Source organism: Emydura macquarii, unplaced genomic scaffold, assembly GCF_026122565.2.
Source record: "Emydura macquarii macquarii isolate MOO-44397 ecotype Brisbane River unplaced genomic scaffold, CSIRO-AGI_Emac_v2 contig_2473, whole genome shotgun sequence".
In the NCBI taxonomy this organism is placed as follows: Eukaryota; Metazoa; Chordata; order Testudines; family Chelidae; genus Emydura; species Emydura macquarii.
Window position 1 is genome coordinate 10,043,266 of NW_027132610.1, and position 21,028 is coordinate 10,064,293.

At 48.0% G+C, this 21,028-nt stretch overlaps 1 protein-coding gene across 1 annotated transcript in view; it reads right to left on the reverse strand.

Moving 5' to 3' along the window:
• Positions 1 to 5,962, reverse strand: part of KATNAL1 (katanin catalytic subunit A1 like 1) — a 50,688-nt gene extending 44,726 nt beyond the window's left edge. The window contains exon 1 of the mRNA XM_067562932.1: positions 5,709 to 5,962. The gene's annotated coding sequence lies outside the window, so the exon portion shown is untranslated. The remainder of the gene's footprint in view (positions 1 to 5,708) is intronic.
• Between the last annotated feature and the right edge of the window lie 15,066 nt (positions 5,963 to 21,028).

Below are 21,028 nucleotides of genomic sequence, written 5' to 3' on the forward strand. Positions count from 1 at the left end.
AATCAATGACCATGTTGCAGCCCTGCAGATCTCCTGCATAGAGACATGCGCCAGGAATGCTGCTGAGGAGGCCTACATCCTCATGGAATGCGCTGTCAGTGTCGGGACTGGCACATTTGCCAGATCATAGCAAGTCCTAATGCAGAACATGATTCATGATGAACTCCTCTGAGCGACACAGCTGGGTCGACCTAACCTTTTTAGTGTAGGCCAGATTTCAGTCTGTCGACCTGGGCTGGGAGGCTCACTACCATGAGCTGTGTAGACATATCCTTTGTGTCTAAGCACAGGCTATTTCTCCAAATGTGTTGTCTAGTCTCTGAATTCTTCCATTAACAGTGCCTCAGCAACTGCTCTTGGCTACTGTTTCATTATTAAAATGCTCATATCATTTTGAAAGTTTTCCTTACAACTAAACTTTCCCTTCTTGAGTATAAGGCCAGCACTTTAGTAAAACATTTTTGATCAACATGGAACATGTCTCTCCCTCCTTCTACCTATTATTTCAAGGCTTTCTACATAACCATCTTATTTCTCACTTTCCCTTCAAAGTTGTAAACTCTTTAAAATATAAACACGATATGTTAACAGAACCTTAACAAGAGTAGCATTAATTGTAACACTAATTAGAACATTATCAGAGAAAAGCAACCAACCCACTTCCATTTACAGCCAGCCTGACTCCTGTTACAAATCTGCTGGAAGGTTCACATTTTATACCCTTTTAATTTCATATTTTATTTCTCCACAGTACCAATAGTAGAGGGTTTTTTTAACACTAATATTTTTCAGAACTGGTCATTCATCCAATATTTAGTTATTCATACTATTTTAAACTAATCTTGTCTGTGTGTAACAAACAGATCTCTTCATTACAAGTTCTACATCCTAGGACAATTGGCATTGAAGTCCGTACAGAACACTGTCGCCTGCTCAGGACAATCATCAGGGTGCTATGACTGTTATTGCAGATGCTATGGCCTGATCTACTCCTAAAAACTTAGAGTGTCTCTACACTAGAAAGACTACAATGCTGCAACTGCACCACTGTAGCTTAGTGGAAGGGGTTTTTCCCTTGCTGTAGTAAATCCACCTCTCCAAGAGAGACAGAATTCTTCTGTCAACTTAGGCCAGGTCTACACTTACCTGGAAATTCCACGGCAGTCGATGGGAGTTACGCAAACTACACAGAGTAGCTTGTGTAACTTCTGTCGACTTCATAACTCCTCTTCTACGCGGCATTTTCACTGCGCTGCACCAACGGGAAATGCGTTCCTTTCAACGCAGCGCTACACCACTTGAGGGGGTGGTTTTATTGTGTCGACTTCCAGATTGATTGAGCGGGTCTTCACTGACCGCTCAATCGATCCTGATAGATAGATCTGACAGTGACGAATTTGCCGCCATCAGTGAAGACATATCCTTAGTGGTGTCTACGCAAGGGCTTATGTCAGCTTAATCACAATTGCACAGGGAGTGCAATGTACTTAAGCTGACCTAACTTTGTAGTGTAGACCAGCCCTTAGGCTGGCCTACTTACATCACCCAGGGGTGCAAAAAATTCACATCCCTGAAAGATATAGTTAAGCCAACCTGAGCTCAGGTGTAGACACTACTAGATCAACAGAAGAATTCTTCCATCAATCTTGCTACCACCTCTCGAGGGGGTGGATTTACTATAGTGACAGAAAAACCCTTTACATCATTGTAAGACGTATCTACGCTACAGCAGTGTAGGTGCCGCTGTAGAGTTGTAGTGTAGACATACCCTGAGGTCTGATGGGAGTGGGACTATGGGTGTGAGCGAATCAAGCAGCATTTAGTTCCCAATCTTAGAAAGCCTGACTTGAATAGGCCTAGATATTTGCTAGCAGCTGATTATAAATAAGAAGCTTTACTGATGCCAAAAGTTCCATGTAGAATGAGTCTGTCCTCTTGCTGTATATAAACATCAAGTAGCATGAATCCTAACATTTTATTTCCTTTCAGTGGAACATCAATTAGCAAGAGCAGCATAGCTGAGAAGATAAAGAGGCGAAAGATACCAGCCTTTATCCCCTTTTGATTCACTTTTCCTGCCTTTATTCATGCTGCCCATTATACCTGGAACATCCTCCCTGTTCTTGTCTACTTAGGCACTACCCTCTCCTCATTTAAGTTGTGCTTTAAAAAAATATCACTTTTCCTGCAATGTCTACAATAAATGAGTCAGTTATTTTCATTGATTTTAATGTGAGCTGTCTTATTTTTCTATTAAAAAAGAAAAACACTAAGATGTATACAAGTCTTATAGCAAACAGCCACATTATTCTATTGCTGTAACCCTCATCCTCCTTTATCCTATCCCTCTCCCTTCTGTGGTAACCCTCACTGATGGTGTCACATCTTAGGCCATGTCTACACTAGAGAAGCTCTAGACAGGCCAATACAGCACTAGCCACACCAACACTTCTGTCAGAGAATAACTTACGTCGCTCGGGGTTTGTTTTTTTCACACCCCTGAGTGACATAATTTATACCGACAAAAGTGGTAGTGTAGATGTGACCTAAGTGTGGGTTGTAAAGGGCTTGTTGCCACTTGAAATGCTGCTGCAGCTACGCCGCTGTAGCACATCAGTGTAGACACTACCTACACTGATGGGACGGGTTCTCCCATCAGCGTAGGTAATCCACCTCCCCAAGTGGCGATAGCTATTAGGTCAATTCTTCCGTCAACCTAGCACTATCTACACAGGACTTAGATCAACTTTATTACGTTGCTCTGGGATGTGGATTTTTCACATCCCTGAGCAACATTGCTGGGTCAATCTAATTTTCTAGTGCAGACCAGCCCCAACTCTTTTGGGTAGGGATAGCATTTTTCTCTTCTCTGAATGATGTATCATATATTTGGGCATATGAAACAAATAAGCTGAAAATATTTAACTTTTCCCTACTGAGCAGCACACTAAATGTATCGAGAGCATGTACAACAAGAGATAACAATTTTTCAAATGTAATTAAATTATAAATGTTTACAATTTGTGAAGATCTTAGGAATGTTTGGGAAAGAAATTCCTAGAATTTCCAAAGCACATGCATATTCGCCAAGCAATCCTTCTTCTTCCAACACATCAGAAACCACTCATGGGTGCTCAAATAAGCTCTCTGTGCATCTGCTACAACTAGAGTAAAAGGCTGAAAATGGGGTGCACTTAAGATCAGAAATGTTTTTTTCCTCTCCCACTAAAACCAAATGTCTATCTTTTAAGACATTTAAAAGTAGAGGACACAAGCCACTAAAGCAGGAGTTTTCAGACTGGGGTAATGACCCCTCAGGGGGTCACAAGGTTATTATGGAGGGGTCACAAGCTGTCAGCCTCTGTGCATGCCGGTAAGGGTGGCATAGCATGGAGGAGGGACATCACTTTTGGGGGGGTGGGGTTAGTCACAGCCTGAAATGTTTTCAAAGAGAATCCCAGCAAAAATTTGAGAACCCCTGCACTAAAGAATACACTGCAAGGAACTATCCTGCACTAGTCCTGTAGCCTATAGAACTAGCCTGCTTGCTTGCATTATTATTAGAGATATTTTTCATATATATTTTGATATGATTGTGTGATTAAATAATAAAATTATATATTTTATTCAGCGGTAATGCAAAAGTACCTTCCAGGCCACATCCTGGATGACAGCTACCTTTAGTATATATATATATATATATATATATATATATATATATATATATATATATTCAACCTTTGGCTTAGATAAGTATCAATGTATAACAGGATAAGACATATATGGTCATAACCTTTACCCTAGACAAGTCAAGGGACATTAAAAGGGGAAGGGGCTGTCCCCGGTTACGCCCAAGAAACTTTACAAAAGAACACCACAGAACCCACAATAAGCTAGAAATAACAAAGGTGAGATAGAAGACCACTTGGAAAAGGATGTGGATACATCAATAATACGTACAAACCTAGTAGCCAATAGATTATATGTACCCCAAAAGTTTGGAGGTGGAAAAGCCAAATATGGGTCTGGAAGGAGGATCCATATTTTTGGGGGTATAAGAAAGATCAAATCCAGCTCATCGGGGCAGTCGACTGTCAGCTACCCCTGCTTGAAGTTTTATTTAGTGTTAAGATTCATTCTTTATTTTATATTCTTAAAGTTGTAATGTTAGTCTTAGCTTATAGCTCAGCTTAGAAGCAGTGCTTATTCCACTCAACTCCAACTTGAGAAATTAGACATCTCTTTCAACCAAGTCCAGGAAGGATGTAAGTATACTAGTTTAAAGCATATCATAGATATATATATCAAATAAGTCTTTATATTTAAGATTGTATTAATCCATTATCCATTTGATTATTCATTTTATTGTCTCTATATCAGTCATTTGTTTATTATCTGATGTTATCTTAATAAATTTATAAAATTATACAAATATTGGTTATCACTGGAATTTTTCCTGTGTTGTACCCGAGGTCCTTATAAAACTCACCTGAAGCCTGATTAAGGATACGAACCTCATAATCCTTTAATTAGAGCAATTGGCAAACCTCTTACCCTATTCAATAAATTAATAACCATAAAATCAGGCTACAGTCCCTAGAAGACAGACAAAGCATGACCTAACACATTTCCTTCCATCTCCAGTTACTATACTGATCATAGACAATTGTGTTTTCAATCTCTTTGAGGCAGGAAATTCTGTCTTTTCTAAAGGAACAGGCTGAAAGAGCAAAAAGTAGAATACACTAAATCTGCAACCTCAGAAGGGGGGGGACCTTGTCATCAGGACGGAAGAGCTGGGCATTTCGAAGACAAAAGGAAATATGAAAAAGTAAAACCGGTTGTGTGCACGTGTACAAGCGTCTAATGCACCAGGGTCAGTGTGAGAGAGGTGCACTAGAATTGCAAATCATACAATAAATAATGTAATGAGTGGCACACCAGGGTCCTCATTCCTCTCTTACACAGCTCCTTCATTCCCGCGTGTCCCCTTGCACAGCACTCAGCCCCCCCACCCCCCTCCCTTACACACCTCCCCACTTCTCCATCCTCATTATATGCCCCCAGCACTCAGCCCCCCCCCCCCCCCGCTATGCCAGCTCCCCCTCCCCAGCATTCAGCCCCCACCCCCCGCCAGCTCCCCTCGCACAACACTCAGCCCCACGCCCCCGGAGGGGCAGGGAGCGGCTCCGCGGTTCCCCAGCCCCCTGCCTGGCCCCGGGGGACGCGGGTTTCTCCGCTCGCAAAGCCCAGCCCGAGATGCTGCTGAGGCCCCACCACAACAATCCCCCGACCAGGAGCGGGGCGGGGCAGCAACCTCAGCACCGTTATACGGGCCTAGGCTAAGGCAGCGGCCGCAGGCCCCGGCCCCGCACCCACCCACCTCCAGCCCCCCAACAAGCCCCCCACCCCCATCTCCCGCAAAGGCTCAGATGCGAGGCAAAGCCAGCCTGCGGCCCCCGGCCCCACGCAGCGCGCTGGGATTTGTAGTCCGCTCCCGCCCGCGCCTCCGCTGGGTACCACAGAACGCGTGAGCCCGAAAACTACATCTCCCATCATGCTTGTGGGCAGTGGCACCCCCCCCCCGCGGCCGGCGGCAGGACAGAGGAACGTTCAACAGCCAACGCTCGCGCCGCGGCCCCTGTCGGGGTTTGTTCCCCGCCCCCGCCCCAAGCAGCAGCCCCCACCCGGCCAGCCCCTGCCGTTACCTGGGCGAACCGCCTCCCTCCGCCCCTGCCCTTGGGTGCGTGTCCGCGTGCGGTGGGCGCCGCCCGCCGGCTCCGTTAGACCGTGCTGTGCGCGCTGCCGCGGCGGCTCGTTGTCATGGAAGCGGGGGACGACGCCCGCCGGCCATGGTGCCTGCAGCTCCTCTCCTCCCCTCCCCCCGAGAGAAGCTGCGGGGTGGGGACGGGGAGAGGTGGTGGCCTATTGGCCTCCCCTGCCCTCCGGGGTGGGGGCCGGAACCCAGCCCCCTTCCCCCCTTCCTCCGCCTCACCGCGGGGGCGGGGGCAGCGTGACCGGCCCCCACATAGACACCCAACTTCTGTCTGCCACCCATCCAGCCAGGGGGAGGGGCAAGTTATCGCCCCCATAGAGCCCCCCCCCCAACCTCCAGCCTGCTCCCAGGGCGGGGGGAGCGTTACTGCCCCCACAAATACCCCCACGCCTCTGGCCACCACCCATCGCACGGGGGGGGGGAAGCCACGTGACACCCTCAGTCCGTCGCCCACCACACCGGAGGCGGGGGCGGGGGCAGCTTTGCCAGCTCCGTCGTGGGGCTGTTTGTTTAAAAAGCTGAAATGGTGATTTCTGATGTCTGACAAATACATCTCTCCTGTCCCCTCATGGCCCACCTGCTGCCTGTCCCCCCACAGCCTGCCTGTTCACACCCACACCCTCTCTTCTCCTCCCCACTCACCCACACTCCCTGCCTGTTGCACCCCTATACACGCACAAGGCTAACCTGTCACACCCTCTACTCCTAAACCCTGCCTGTTGCACCTGTGCACCCACACTGCCTGTCCCCATCTCACCCCTACACCCCAACCACTCCCGTCCAGCCCCTACACACCCCACCTTCCCACACCGCCCATCCCCCAACACACTGCTTGTCAAACATCCCATATCCTACCCCTCCTACACACTGCCTGTCTCCCATCCCACCATCACACCCCACCTGTCCCCTGCCACACACCCATCCCTTCCCTACACACTCCACCTGTCCCACAACCTGCTCGGTCTCCCCAAACAGCCACTGCAGGGAGCGCTCACTCTGCCCCTCCACCCTACCCACGCTCCGTCCCACTCAGCCCCCACCCCTGAGATTCCCCTGCCTGCCACTTGTGCCTCTTTGCCCTCTCACCTGAGAGGCACAGGCAGGGAGTCCTTGAGAGGAGGGGGCAAAGCCAACTGGAGGCAATGCTGCTGCCGGAGGGTGAGGAGTGGGGGATGCAGCCCTGCTCCCTCGAGTCACCTGGAGGCAGAGGCACTGGCCCTGAGTGATTCCCTTGCCTCTCCCACTCCTGTGACAGCTCCCAACTGTAAATCAGCTGGTGGCCTCGGCTCCCCCTGTCCTGTGTGGCCCTGACGTGCCCTTGACTACTCAACTCACAGGGGCCCAGGAGCATGGAGAGCAGAAGTGGCTCTTCCCCCTCTTCCCAGAAGGGTGGACTGCGCAGCCCATGTGAAGACCCCCTGCTCACCCCACAGTTCCATTCCCCCTCGCATAGAGGGGCCACCCTGGCCCCAACTTTCCAGGTGGGGGGGGGGAGTTTCCTGGGACCCTCCCCAACAGCCTAGGGACTAAGCCCAGGGGAGCCCACCAGAGGGATCAGAACTGCAGCTGGGGGATGGGTCAAAGCATGAAGCCAATCGCTCAGCCCAGTGGGAGACACGTTCCCGTTGGCCACCGGGTTGGGCTGCTAAGCGGAGCTGGCTCGGGCAGGGATGAGTCAGACTGAACTGGGACAAGGCATTGGCTCGGGAGCAGATAATGGGGCAGGGGGCCAAACAGGAGCATGGCCCAGGACAGAGTGTGGGTTGGGTCTTGGAGGAGGAAGAGGAGGCGGGGCCATGGTCCCAGCACCAGTGATCCCCCACCCAACCTCTCCAAAGGCACGAGTCATGTGCCATACATGCCGCATTCACACCTCACCTGTCCCGTCCCATACCCCAATCCATCTCACACATACACACTCCATTGCCCGGCCCAGTGTATGTTGTTCACTCCAGCATTGCCAGCTCACACATTTATTACAAGTATCATAGTTCCAACCCTGACTCTCAGGAGGGATTCCAAACCAGAAAGCAGGGTGGTTTTAAGTGCTGAACAAACATAAACCATCCCTGCCCTGAACTGCATGGAATCCACCATCAAGCTTGACAGTGTGAGTCTGTGAGGAGGAAGTTGGCACTCACCCATCCACCGTCCAATAGATGGGAATGATTTTTAATCCCTCCTGAGCTGGTATGGAATCCGATTGGTGACCCATAGGAGAAAGGCTTTGTAGTTCATTAGCAATGCCTTGACATGTCCTGTCCCCAGTAAATGTTAATATTACACCTTGGCTAATGAGGTTTGCTTTCTGAAGATACATTCATTAAATCAAGTTCTGACCATTTGAGTTTACACAGGTAGGGTTTTCCACTCTGAACATGCAACCATAATAAAAATTGCTGTCTTAAAGCTCTATTTTGGCAGACAAAAAGGGTGTGTTTTTCACTCATTAGCTCAATCGAGTTAACACAACTGAAAATCCCTCTTAACCCAAGCTAACATGTTTGAAGTCATGTTAACTGGCTCTGTTGTAGCCTAGGCTCCCTATAACTTCAGATGTATTGTGCTATGTTATCTTGTTTGAACTAACTTGATAGAAAACCAGACCTTTTTGCTCATCAAGACATGGCCAAACATGCTATTGTAAAGTGCTACACCCTATTCTCAAAGGGACAGAGTGTGTGTGGAGGATGGGTATGGTAGGGGACAAGCTGCACCTTAAAAACCTCTAAGCATGGAGATTTCACCACCTCCCTAGGTAACTCATTCCAGTGCTTCACCACCCTCCTAGTGAAAAAGCTTTTCCTAATATCCAACCTAGACCTTCCTCACTGCAACTTGAGACCATTGCTCCTACTTCTGTCATCTACTACTACTGAGAATAGCCTAGTTCCATCCTCCCTGGAACCCCCTTTCAGGTAGTTAAAGGCTGCTATCAAAACCCACTCATTCTTTTCTTATGCAGATTAAACAAGCCCAGTTCCCTCAGCTTCTTCTCATAAGTCATGTGCTCCAGCCCCCTAATCATTTTCATTGCCCTCCGCTGGACTCTTTCCAATTTGTCCACATCCTTTCTGCAGCGGGGGGCCCAAAACTGGACACAGCACTCCAAGTGAGGCCTCACCAGTGTCGAATAGAGGGAAATAATCACTTCCCTCGATCTGCTGGCAATGCTCCTACTAATGCAACCCAATATGCCGCTGCCTTCTTGGCAATAAGGGCACACTGTTGCCTCATATCCAGCTTTTTGTTCACTGTAAACCACAGGTCCTTTTCTGCTGAACTGCTGCCTAGCCCGTCCCCAGGCTGTAGCAGTGAATGGGATTCTTCTGTCCTAAATGCAGGACTCTGCACTTCTCCTTGTTGAACCACATCAGATTTCTTTTGGCCCAATCCTCTAATTTGTCGAGGTCACTCTGTATCCTATCCCTGCCCTCCAACATATCTACCACTGCAACTTAGCTTAGTTGTCCCCCAGCTTAGTGTCATCTGCAAACTTGCTGAGGGTGCAATCCACCCCATCATTCAGATCATTAATGAAGATGTTGAACAAAACTGGCCCCAGCACCAACGTTTATTAATGCAAAGTAATGCACACTTGAAAACAGAATCCCGACTATACATACAAAATGATGGGGTCTAAATTAGCTGCACCACTCAAGAAAGAGATCATGGAGTCATTGTGGACAGTTCTCTGAAAACATCTGCTCAATGGGCAGCAGCAGTCAAAAAAGCTAACAGAATGTTAGGAACCATTAGAAAAGGGATAGATAATGAGACAGAAAATATCATAATGCCACTATATAAATCCATGGTATGCCCACACCTTGAATACTGTATGCAATTCTGCTTGCCCCATCTAAAAAAAGATATATTAGAAATGGAAAAGGTACAGAAAAGGGCAACAAAAATGACTAAGGGTATAGAACAGCTTCTATATGAAGAGAGACTAAAAAAGATGGACTATTCAGCTCGGAAAAGAGACAGCTAAGGAGGGATATCATTGTTACCAGATTTGCTCGTCACCTTGGGGTATGCTCATTTATTAGGGTTACTTTCCTGGAAGCGGGTGTGTGATTCTATTAATGTACTGCTTGTGTTACTTGTGTGTTCATATGGCTACAAGTCCCCTCCTAATGGAGCTATCCTGCAGGACCTAAGGTTTTCAGGGCTGGGTTCTTCCAGCCCCAGATTCAAATAAACCCCCCACAGATACACACACACACATTCTAGATTAACCAAGTGCGTCTGAGCGGACCAAGCTATCAGCATTCTCAGCTGACCCCTTATATGTCCCTGAATTTAGCAGGCTGGATGACACAGCACTTTCAGCGGCCACCCTTATATGCCCCTTTGCACCACACCAGAATAGAGCACACTTCTGAGCAGGCTAGGTCCAAACAGCACTTTTCAGCTGCCACCTTTATTTGCCCCTGGACTCCGTAGGCTAGGCAGAGCAGCACTTCTCAGCTGCCTCCCCCCTCACTCTACAATTGTTCTAGCAGTAACCCCCTTGATGAGCAAATCCCATAGAATTTTTGGGCACTCCAGGGATCTTTGGCTTATGTAAAAGAAGCGTTGCTGCAGAGCAAGAAAGGGAAGCCAAGAACACAAAGGAGTACATGAAGTTTGGAGAGAGAGATTGGCAACCAGCGTGATTATAAGAGTTATTTTATAGCCAGGTATATAAAACTTATGATACTAATAGTGATGCCATACAAGGAGAGAAAAACAATCAAACACTTACAATACTACACAATTTCAGTTGGGGTATTGGAGAAGGGCAGTTGGGGTATTTTGATTACAAAAGTAGAAAGTTATACCAGGACTGAAAGAGAGAGAGAGAGAGAGAGAGAGAGAACGTGTTGGGGGAAAATGGTGGGGTCTCACCACTCCGTACAGCTCAAAGGTTCCCAGGAGACGGGCTGTTCAGCTTAGAGTCCGGAGCGCTTGAGACAGGTAGAGCCCCCAATATGATCAGTCAGGAAAAGGGGAAGTCCCAGTGGAACTGATGCAGCATTTGGATCCAGGCATCAGCACCAGAAGTTTGAACTTAGGTAAGGGTTTTTGTATGGAAGAAACAATGGTTCAAGGGAGAACACTAAGTTTGTTTATGGGTAAACGATGACTCAAGGGAGTATACCAGAGTGGTTTTCTTTATGCTGGACAATAGGAGCTGATCATTCCTGGGTATGGGCAGTGTTCCTTGAGGGAGCTCACAATGCAACCAGGGAGATTCAGTGTTTTCCATAGCAATAACTAGAATGGTCTGATAACTGCGGAGCTGGGTATGTGCAGGTGTGGGTTTATTAACATCAGGAGCAGAGATCTCCCATCATGCAGTGTGTCCCTGCTTTGCCAATCCCAGAGTTCAGTGCAGTTCCTGCTTTGGAGCGTGGTTCTCCAGTCAGTATGCTAATTCTTCTTCCATCTTCGATGTAGATGAGGCTCCTATTCTCCATTCGATGTGCTAATCAGGATGCCTCCTTTTTACATCTTTGATGTAGATGAGGCTAGGGGAGTTGCATTAATCCTATCACCCTTGTTTGGAAGGGTTTAGGTGTGTTTCCCACTGCCTTTTCATTGCTTTTGGTTTCTGGTTCAAGCAGAGGATGTGGGGGGGATTCAGGTGAGCCAGAGAGAGTTGGGGTTTTGTGCTCTCGTTCCCCAAGAACACAGAGCTGACAGGTAACATTATAGAGGTCTATAAAATCATGAATGGTGTAAAGCAGGGGTGGGGAACCTCCGGCCCGCGGGCCGGATCCGGCCCGCGAAAGAATTTGATCCGGCCCGCGGGCGGGCGGGAAGTGCGCACCACCGAAACCCTGCCGCCGAAACCCTGCCGCCGTTTGCCCCTTTTCGGCGGCGGCGGGGGGAATTCGGCGGCGGAATCGGCGACATGGCCCGCGAATGAAGGTACGAATATCAAAATGGCCCTTGGCAGGGAAAAGGTTCCCCACCCCTGGTGTAAAGAAAGAGAATAAGGAAGAGTTATTTACCCCTTCACAGACCACACGAACCAGTAGTCACCAAATGAAATTAATAGGCAGCCGGTTTAAAATAAACAAAAGGAAATATTTCTTCACACAATGCACAGTCAACCCGTGGAATTTGTTGCCAGGGGATTTTGTGAAGGCCAAAACTATAAATGGGTTCAAAAAAGAATTAGATAAGTTCATAGAGGATAGGTCAATCAAGAGCTACTAGCCAAGATGATCGGGGATGCAATGTTCTCGGTGTCCTGGGCCTCTGACTGCCAGATGCTGGGACTGGACAATGGGATGGATCACTTAATGATTGCCCTGTTCTCTTCATTCCCTTTGAAGCATCTGACTTTGACCATTATCGGAAGACAGGATACTGTACTAGATGAACCAATGGTCTGACCCAGTATAGCCATTTTAATGTTCTTATGTTCTAACCTTCAGATCCACACCCCAAAACTATTCTATTTCAGCTGCATAAATAATTGGGGGAGGGAAACATGGACAGAGCCACATAAAGAGAAAAAACACACTTTTTGCCAGCAGGTTGCATATTTGTAAGATAGAGCAGAACATGGACCTGTATGCAGTTTTCATTGACTTGACCAAAGCTTTTGATACTGTCAGAGAGGGTCTGTGGGCTATTCTACATAAACTCTCCCCAGCACTGCCCCGGAGGTGAGGTGGAGCAGCTGTCTGCTGAATTTGAATAGCCAGATACAAGAGTTCTTAGCTAACCATGGAGCCATGAGGCCTTAAAGACCATATTCACAGTCCGTCACAGTAGCATTTATGAAATAGCAACTTTCGTGTGTACTTAATGATATTAAGTTTGGGTGGGTTTTTGCCTCCTGCTATAAATTCTGTAGTGCTTGGTGCAAACTAATAAAGATACTCTGAGTTTCCAACAATAGAACTTTATTGTTCCCAAGCAGGGAACAAAATTAAAATGCAAACAAACACATATAAGATTAATAAAAACTTTCACCAACACTCTAACAGGGTGAACCATACTTTAAAATTCCATATGAGAACTGAAGTAAACACTGAACATTTATGTCCATGTTTCTGATACCTACTATCATGGACAGCACGTGACTCCTGCCTTTGGTGAGGCTGAGCAGCAGGGGGGCCCCACCGATGATCAGACTGTGACCCCACCCACTGCTCCATCCCCTCCCCTGAATCCCTTCCCCTCCCCAAAGGCTCCGTCCACACTCCACCCTCCCCCCCCCTCTGCCCCAGGCCCTGCTCCCACTCAGTCCCCTTCCCTGACACCCCTCCTTCATCTACTCTCCCTGCACATGTGCACACCTCCCTACCTCACCAGTCCTCACATGCGCTCACTGTCACCCGTCCTTCTTGGCAGGCTGGTACCTGGAGGCCGCTCAACACCACCAGCACCTTCTTGCTGGGGCCACTGCCATTGCCCAGGATCAATGGACGCTTCTTGCTGTGGGCTGCCCCTAGGGTGGTGGAGGGAGCTGCTGCAGCCAGAACCAGACTGGCCACACCCCTTCTCCACCGGGCTGGATCCAGCTGCCTGCCTCTCCCCTGCAGGCATGTGCAGTGCCACTGAGCATGAGCGACTTCCTCCTGTCCTCCCCCCAGCATGGGCAGCGCTCTCCCTGGGCATTGCAGGGGCCTCGAGGGAGTGGGCCGAATGGGAGTGGAGCCTGAGGCGAAGTGAGGGTGGAGTGTGGGCAGGGCAGAGAGGCCAAGTGTGAGCGGCTAAGCCCCCTCAAGTCTATTATACCCGCTGTCTATGCTTACTATAACGTAGCAGGTTGTGCCCACCTATATACCAACCTGTGGTTTTCACAGGTTGGTATATCTGTAGCTATGGTTCTCCTCGTTCCGTGCTGTGGAATGGTGGGGGTAAGGACATACAGCATGGGACCATGTGGTATGTAGGGAGCAGTGACCATGGAGTTCTCCAAGGATTGGAAAGTCTGCTCACTCTGGGATGAGTGCACCTCTAGGCCAATAATGCTCTGCAACATTTGCGTTTCTTGCCTAAGCAAACCCACTACGTCCTGGTGCATTTCCCAATGGCCTCTCCATCCTTTGCCCTCCCCTGCAGCAAACAAGCTCTGCATTCTCAGTCTTTCTCCATGGTCACGTTGGGATGCACCCTCCACGGCTTGTGCTCGTGGTCCGATTCCGGAGAGGATTAGAGGATCTCACAGAGGATATCCTCCCTTGTCCTCTTCTTTCTCCTCCTGATCAGGATCAGACATTTAGCAGAAGTAGAGGAGGCACCCCTCAAGGTCACCACACCAGAAACTGCTGATAAAAACCAGATACACCACTGGAGTTAGAGTCACAATGGAAAGAGAAAGATAAGTCTCAAAACTCCCTTTACATTATTCCTGCAAATACCCTTAATAAGAAATGCTGATTGACACTTCAGCTTTGGCGTGCCTCATTACAGCACTGCTCTGCAGCTCAAGCCATAGTGAGTATGGCCTGGCTCGCACAGAGGAGGGCGGGGGGTGTTACATTGCATGGACACTATAAAGGTTGGGCACTCCTCTCTGTGTATGGGAATAGGCAAATGGCAGTGAATATATTGGCACTATTGTCACAGACAGTGGTGGTTTTGGCTGATAGCTTGCTCCTGAGGATGACAAAAGCACAGAGAACTGACCTGCTACTGGTTTCCTGAAGCCGACCGGGCCTGTATCTTACTAGCCTGTTTACTGAAATGGTGCCAACCGAACTCATGAGCAGTGGGGAAAGCCAGTGCCAAATGGATAGAGAGGGTGCGGAGGGGAGTAGACTGAGGCCTGGTCTACACTACAGAGTTAGTTCCATGTAAGGCATCTTACGTTGACCTAATTATGTCAGTGTCCATGTGTAGACGAGTTTAGACATGCATGGGGGGAGGATGGCTGTCCCTCAGTGTCAATCTTGGAGGGAGGCCACACCTCCTCGCCCTTGTGCCCTGAATGAACAACCTATATCAGAGAGGAGATTAGCAGTCCTTGGGATTCCCCGGCTGAATATGGCCGTTCTGAGTTTGTGGAGCCCAGCCCTCCAGTGGGATGGAGCCAGGACCAGTCTATCGCCTGGACCCTGAGGTAGGGTGGGGCAAGCGAGGCAGTCTATAGCCACAAGCAAGGGGATGAACACAAGTCCAGGCTTCCTGGCCCAATGGGGTGTCTGTTGCACCAGGGCTGGCGTGGCATGGGGGGTTGGGAGGGAGTTAGGGGAAAGCCTGACTCCACCGCATCCCAGCCCAGGCCCCTAACAGTGGGGGAGTGTTCCACCACCTGGTTGGTGGGGCTCCAGCCAAAATGCGCTGACTGGTGCTCCAGCATGAGCACAGCCAGAACACGGTCAGCTACCCTGGGCTGCTTCCTACCCCGTCCCGAGGTGTACCTGGGTCCCAGGATCATCCCCCGCATCTTCAGAGTACACAGCCAATGGTAACCCCAGCAGCTCCCCAGGGTGGGGGTCTCCGGTGACTCTAGTAGTTTGGGGTCGCCACTGGAGTGACAGGAGTCACTGGCAGACTCAGGGGCCAGAAGCTGGTGGGAGGCGTCTGTCTCCCTTGGCATCTCCTCCTCAACTGAGGTACAGGGCCCACCTCTTATACTTCCTGTTCCTGTCCCACCCCTCTGCTTCCCATCTGGCAGACATGAACTTCCTGGTTCCGCCCACCGGGGGTGGATGGCCCTTTCTCAGTGTCAATCTCGGAGAGAAGCTCCCTGCTCCAAGATGGGCTATGCCAGCCTGGGCTCCCCACTGCCCACTCTGAGCCAGGCTGCTGCCTGGGCTCCCCTCTCCCCAGGATCACTATGCGCATTTCAACATCCCCCACTGGAATCTTTCGGTCTGGAAAGAAAGTCCCTGCTTGCAGCTTTCTGTATAGGCCAGTGTTCCTGAAAATACGAGCGCCATGCACCTTTCCTGAGCAATCTGCATTGATGTGAGTGAAACACCCACGGTGATCCACAAGCACCTGCAGCACCATAGAGAAGTACCCCTTTCTATTGATGTACTACATTGCAAGATGGTCCAGGGCCAAAACTGGGATATGTGTGCCATCTATCGCCCTGCCACAGTTAGGGAATCCCATCCCTGCAAAGCCATCCACTATTTCTCACACATTTCCAAGACTCACAGTCCTTCATAGCAGAATTCAGTTAATGGCCCTGCACACTTGTGATAACACAGCTGCAACAATGGACTTCCTGACTCCAAACTGATTAGCGGCCGACTGGTAGCAGTCTGGAGTTGCCAGCTTCCATATGGCATTTGTCATGCACTTCTCCACCAAGAGGGCAGCTCTCATTCATGTTTCCTTGCACCACAGGGCAGGGGCAAGCTCTGCACAGAGTTCCATGAAGGTGGCTTTGCGCATTCGAAAATTCTGCAGCCACTGCTTATCATCCCAGATCTGCATAATGATGTGATCCCACTGCTCAGTGCTTGTTTCACATGCCCAAAAGCAGCAGTGCACAGTGTGCAGATGCTCCAAGAATGCAAACAGTAACATGGTGTTGTTTATTTGCATGGCACACAGCAGGTTAGACACCTCGGATTCCTGTTCCGATTGGGAGGTGATGATATACTGAATGACCAGCCACGATGTGTTCAGAACACTGACAACAACGGTAGAAAGCAGTGCAGGATCCATCCTTTCAGATAGAGATGGCGGGTGCTCAGGAAACTGGGGCCATAGAAAAATGTTGTGAAATGCAGTCGGAAACCCCTGGAATGATGGGATGGAAATCACTGCTTCATGGGACATTGAGCCCACACCCATGATGCACTGTGATCCTCTCCTCCTTCCCACAACTCCTAGCAGCACAAAGTGGCGAGTTGCACCATGGGATAGCTGCCCACAGTGCACTGTTCTCACTGTCAATGCTAGAGCACCAACTGTGGATGTGCTTTGGCGACACAGTGAGTTCTGTGGGGACAGGCACAAGCGTTGTAATTACAACAGTTTTTGATCATCGCTATAACTTGCGTCAACGAAGCTTTATAGTGTAGACAGGGCCACCGTCTACACCAGGGGGTAGGTCAGCATAGCTACATCTCTCTGGGAGTGGAATTTCACACCCCTGAGAGATGTAGCTATGCCATTATAAGCTCCCAGTGTAGAACAGCCCTTAATCTCTCTTGCCTCTTATGGCTAGTCTACAACTGGAAACTCTCATTGGCATAGTTACATCTGGCCCAATGTCTATTTATGATCTTACAGAGTCATTTTTCTATTTTGTAGGTATAGCAGATTGAAGGGTCAGCTAGGAAAAGGGCAACTGCTCCTCCCACCAATTTGAAATGATCAAGAGGACATAGACAGGATGACTGGGGGTTAGTTGAGGTCTGGCAGTAGTTCCTAGTGCCACAGAAACATTTGTATTTCTTTTCAGCTGACTTAAAATTCAGCATTTCTATTAATTTTGTATTATCAGCCATTTGCAAATCTTTATGTCTGATCGTCTTCGCATCATCCTGGAAAATAATATGTGGGAGTTATTTTTCATACAAGAGCCTTGTGGGTTACTTGCTAGTAAACCAATTTTACATGACTCAGATTTAAATAATAAAAAGACTTAACTCCAGCCTGAGAAGGGTTTATTGTCCACAATGATAGCCTAGAGACAAACACTTACACCTTTGGGACTCCACAAAGGCAGCAATTAGGCTGCATTTTATTGTGATGCAGTGAGTGAGCAAAAGATGAAGTTGCACTACTCTCAAGAGCCTAGAAACAAAATTGGCTTCCTGGAGAGAGAACATAAGAAATCTGGCAACCTAAAAATATTTAAAGAGCTTATGACTCCCAGCGGAGAATTTCAGACTGTTGAGCTGGAAAAGAGTGAGCATTTGCTAAGATTAAAAAAAGGCTTTTAAATGAAAAACAACAAAGTTCACAGATATGTGTGTGTGATGTTTAAAGAGGAAAAAAATAAAACTTGAAATCAATCTTCAGCAATAGATTGACTACCGAGGATCCAAATCAAACTATCTACTCCTAAAAATACAAGGCAAAATATTTTTTAAAGAGAATTTCTCCAAGTAGACATTTCAGAATTATAAACTATTGAGGCCAAGAAAGGTTTAAAATAGCATGAAATGTCTGGGCTAGAGGGCATCTTATGAAGTCATGTTTGCTCTGCTGTCCCAACTTCCAAAAGGTTCTGCTCAGTCTGTTCTATCCTTTGTTAGGTCTCTGTGTTCCTCCTCTCAATCTCACTGCTCCCTGTCCTTTGCTCTGGCTAACTAGAGCATGCAGTATGGATACCTATTAGCCCAGCTCTTGGCAGCACCCCAGCATCCAATAGAGTAGAACAGCAAAATAAAGACAGCTGGCAAAGTAACTAACATTTCTTCATTCAATGCGGCTGTTACAAACTTCTCTACTGCACCCACTCTAAGGCCTGGCCTACTATTTTGGTTAGGGGTGTGATTTTTTTACCGATATAATTATACCGTTACAACCCCTAGTGCGGATACAGCTATATCAATATAAAAATGCCTTTGCTGATACAGCTTATTCCCATTCCAACATAGGAATAGCTATACCAGAAAAGGCTATGTCTACCAGTGCACATTCTTGATTACCTGACCATGTACATGCTCGCACATGTTCCTTATATTCATGTCAAGTGTCCATATATGCTGTGCTGAACATAGGTATGCATGTGAATACCCGTGTCCACACAGCCACCATTGTTACATGACATTAGCCCTACCATTTCAGGGGCAGTATCACAAAGTTCTGTGCATCACAGGCAGATATTCTAGGAACCGCTTTGCTGGGTGTTGTTGGTACTGTTCCCCGCCTTCACACATTTACCGATGGCAGTTCCTGCTAACAGCTCCCCTGCTAAACTGAGAGGAAGACATGGAGCAATGGGATGATGATGTGGTTCTGCTCCTGCTCCTTATCACAGGACAAATGCTTATGCAATGGAATAGGCGAACAGTGACATCCTGGATGGAATTTGGGCAAAAATTTCTGACACGTCGAAGATGGTGGATCTTGAGGGTCAATGACAATTCATTCAGCTCTCATGCTATAGGTATGGTGAATGCCAGTTTTGTCACAGTATGCCCATGGGTGGGCCATGACTTCTGGTGCAGAAGAACCTGGGATCACATCATTTTGGAAACCTTGGATGACCAGGAGTGGTTTCATAATTTCCAAATGAGAAAACAGACCTTCATGGAATTATGTGAGGAGATTGCATCAGACCTCCAGCATCAGAACACTTAATTCAGGGAAGCCATACTGGTGCAGAAGCAGATTGCTATTTCCCTGTGGAAAGTGAGAATACCAGACAGCTATAGTCCCATTGAAAACCACTTCAGGGTTGGCAATATCACAACCGGTGTCGGAAAGTCCACTGCTGGGGTTGTGGTTGTGCATGTTTGTGAGACAATTAACACTATGATCTTCCCACAGGTGGCTGCCGTAAGAAAAGTTCAAGAAATAACAGCTGGATTTCAGAGGATGATGTTTATGAACCATGCATGAGTCATGGATAACATCCATATCCCAATACTTTGCCTACCACAAGGGGCAGTGAGCATGTGAACCAAAAAGGTTACTATTCACACATTCTGCGAGGCTTAGTGGACCACAGAGGCCAATTCATGAATACCAGCATGGGAAACACTAGAAAGAGTCATGGTGCTGAAGCAATTGGCATTGTACTTGAAGGGGGAAGAAGGAACTTTATTCCCCAGAAACAATATGATTCTCTGTGGTGTATCTGTTCCAATTGTTATTTTTGGGAATCCCACTCCAAACCCACTCCAAACTTGGCTCATTAAACTATACCCCAACACCAATGACCCTGGAAAATGGGAATTCAATTGCAAACTCAGTAGCTGCAGAACAGCTGTGGAGTGTGCATTTGGAAATGGTGGTGGTGGTGGGCCCACATACCCATCTGGATGCCAATGTGGCAAGTACCATTCTTATAAGCATATCTCGTGCATTCCATAATGTTTGCGAGGGTTACAGGGAGTGCTTCTGTCCTGAGTGGGATCAGGACAAGCCTGGGTTACAAAAATCTGTGCAGGCATCTCATTCCCACTCATGTGCACAATGGTCCTGATTCCCAGCGGGCAAGATTGGGGATGCCATATTTGTACACATCTAGGCACAGCAGGGAGACAGAGGATGACAACTGCCTGTGTTGAGGGAAGGACACCCTGGGCAGGGGCTGGAAAAATGCATGAGAGAACACTGGCGCATACTTGTGTGACCACATAGCTTTGTGAGAGTTTTGTGCCCCTAGGGCCAAAGGTCATTAGCTGTTCAGCTGTTCATTCCTGTGACAATTCACACCCTACTGACAATTATAACTGGGCACCAAGGTTACCCCAGCTTTGGTTTGGGTTTGTGCTGTGGAGCAAGGTGGCTGAGTTGTACGGTGACCATTGTGCAATGCTTTTGTCTTAACTGCTCATTTTGTTTACAAGCCTCTGTTACTGAGAGAGCTCAGTCTCTCTTAACGACCTTAGCTATATTTGTTGGGGGGTGAGGAGGAGCGCTACCCTTTTTTTTTTTAACTGTTCTTTGTCAGTAGAGCTAATTGCACTTAGCAGCTGGTATAGTCCACTAATTGCTACTAAGGCTGAAACTGGTCAAGGTTTGCGGGGGAAGGAGGGGTCATTTAATCACTGGGTTGTGGCAGATGCCTATATTGTTACTTGAATTGTGTTTAGTTTTTCTGCATGTGAACCAAGCCATAAAGATGTTTATCTCCCCATTTTCTGTGTTGGGAATTCTGCTGCATTTAGAAGTATCTAGCAGTGCTTTCTGTAAGCACGTAACACTAGCTGTACTTTCCCTAGCCCTCCTGGATATCCTTGGGACTTCAGCTATTTCTTAGCCCTGGAGTGAGGAGGGGGATATTGAGGGTGTGGGACAGTGGGACTGGGACAGAGAGATGTGTTTGTAGTATGGTGGCACCAGACAGCTACACCTTTCCAGCTCATGTGCTGTGAACCTTGTGGCATAATCCCAAACCTGAAAACATCTCACACTCATCATGCTAAGGTTTTGTATACACTAGCACTTATGCAAGCAAAACTTTTGTCCCTCAATGGGGGCTAATTGTTCTTGGAACAAAGTGGGATGTCTCCGGCATGGAGTTTGGGTGACAGGCACTTGGTGTGCTTCAAGGATTTCCACAGGCTCATCGTTCCCCTCCTGGCTGCTCCGGGGGGTCCCCCTGCAAGGGATTTCGGGTTCCAGTGTTTTAGACAAACTATCCCAACCACAACCAGGACTTTT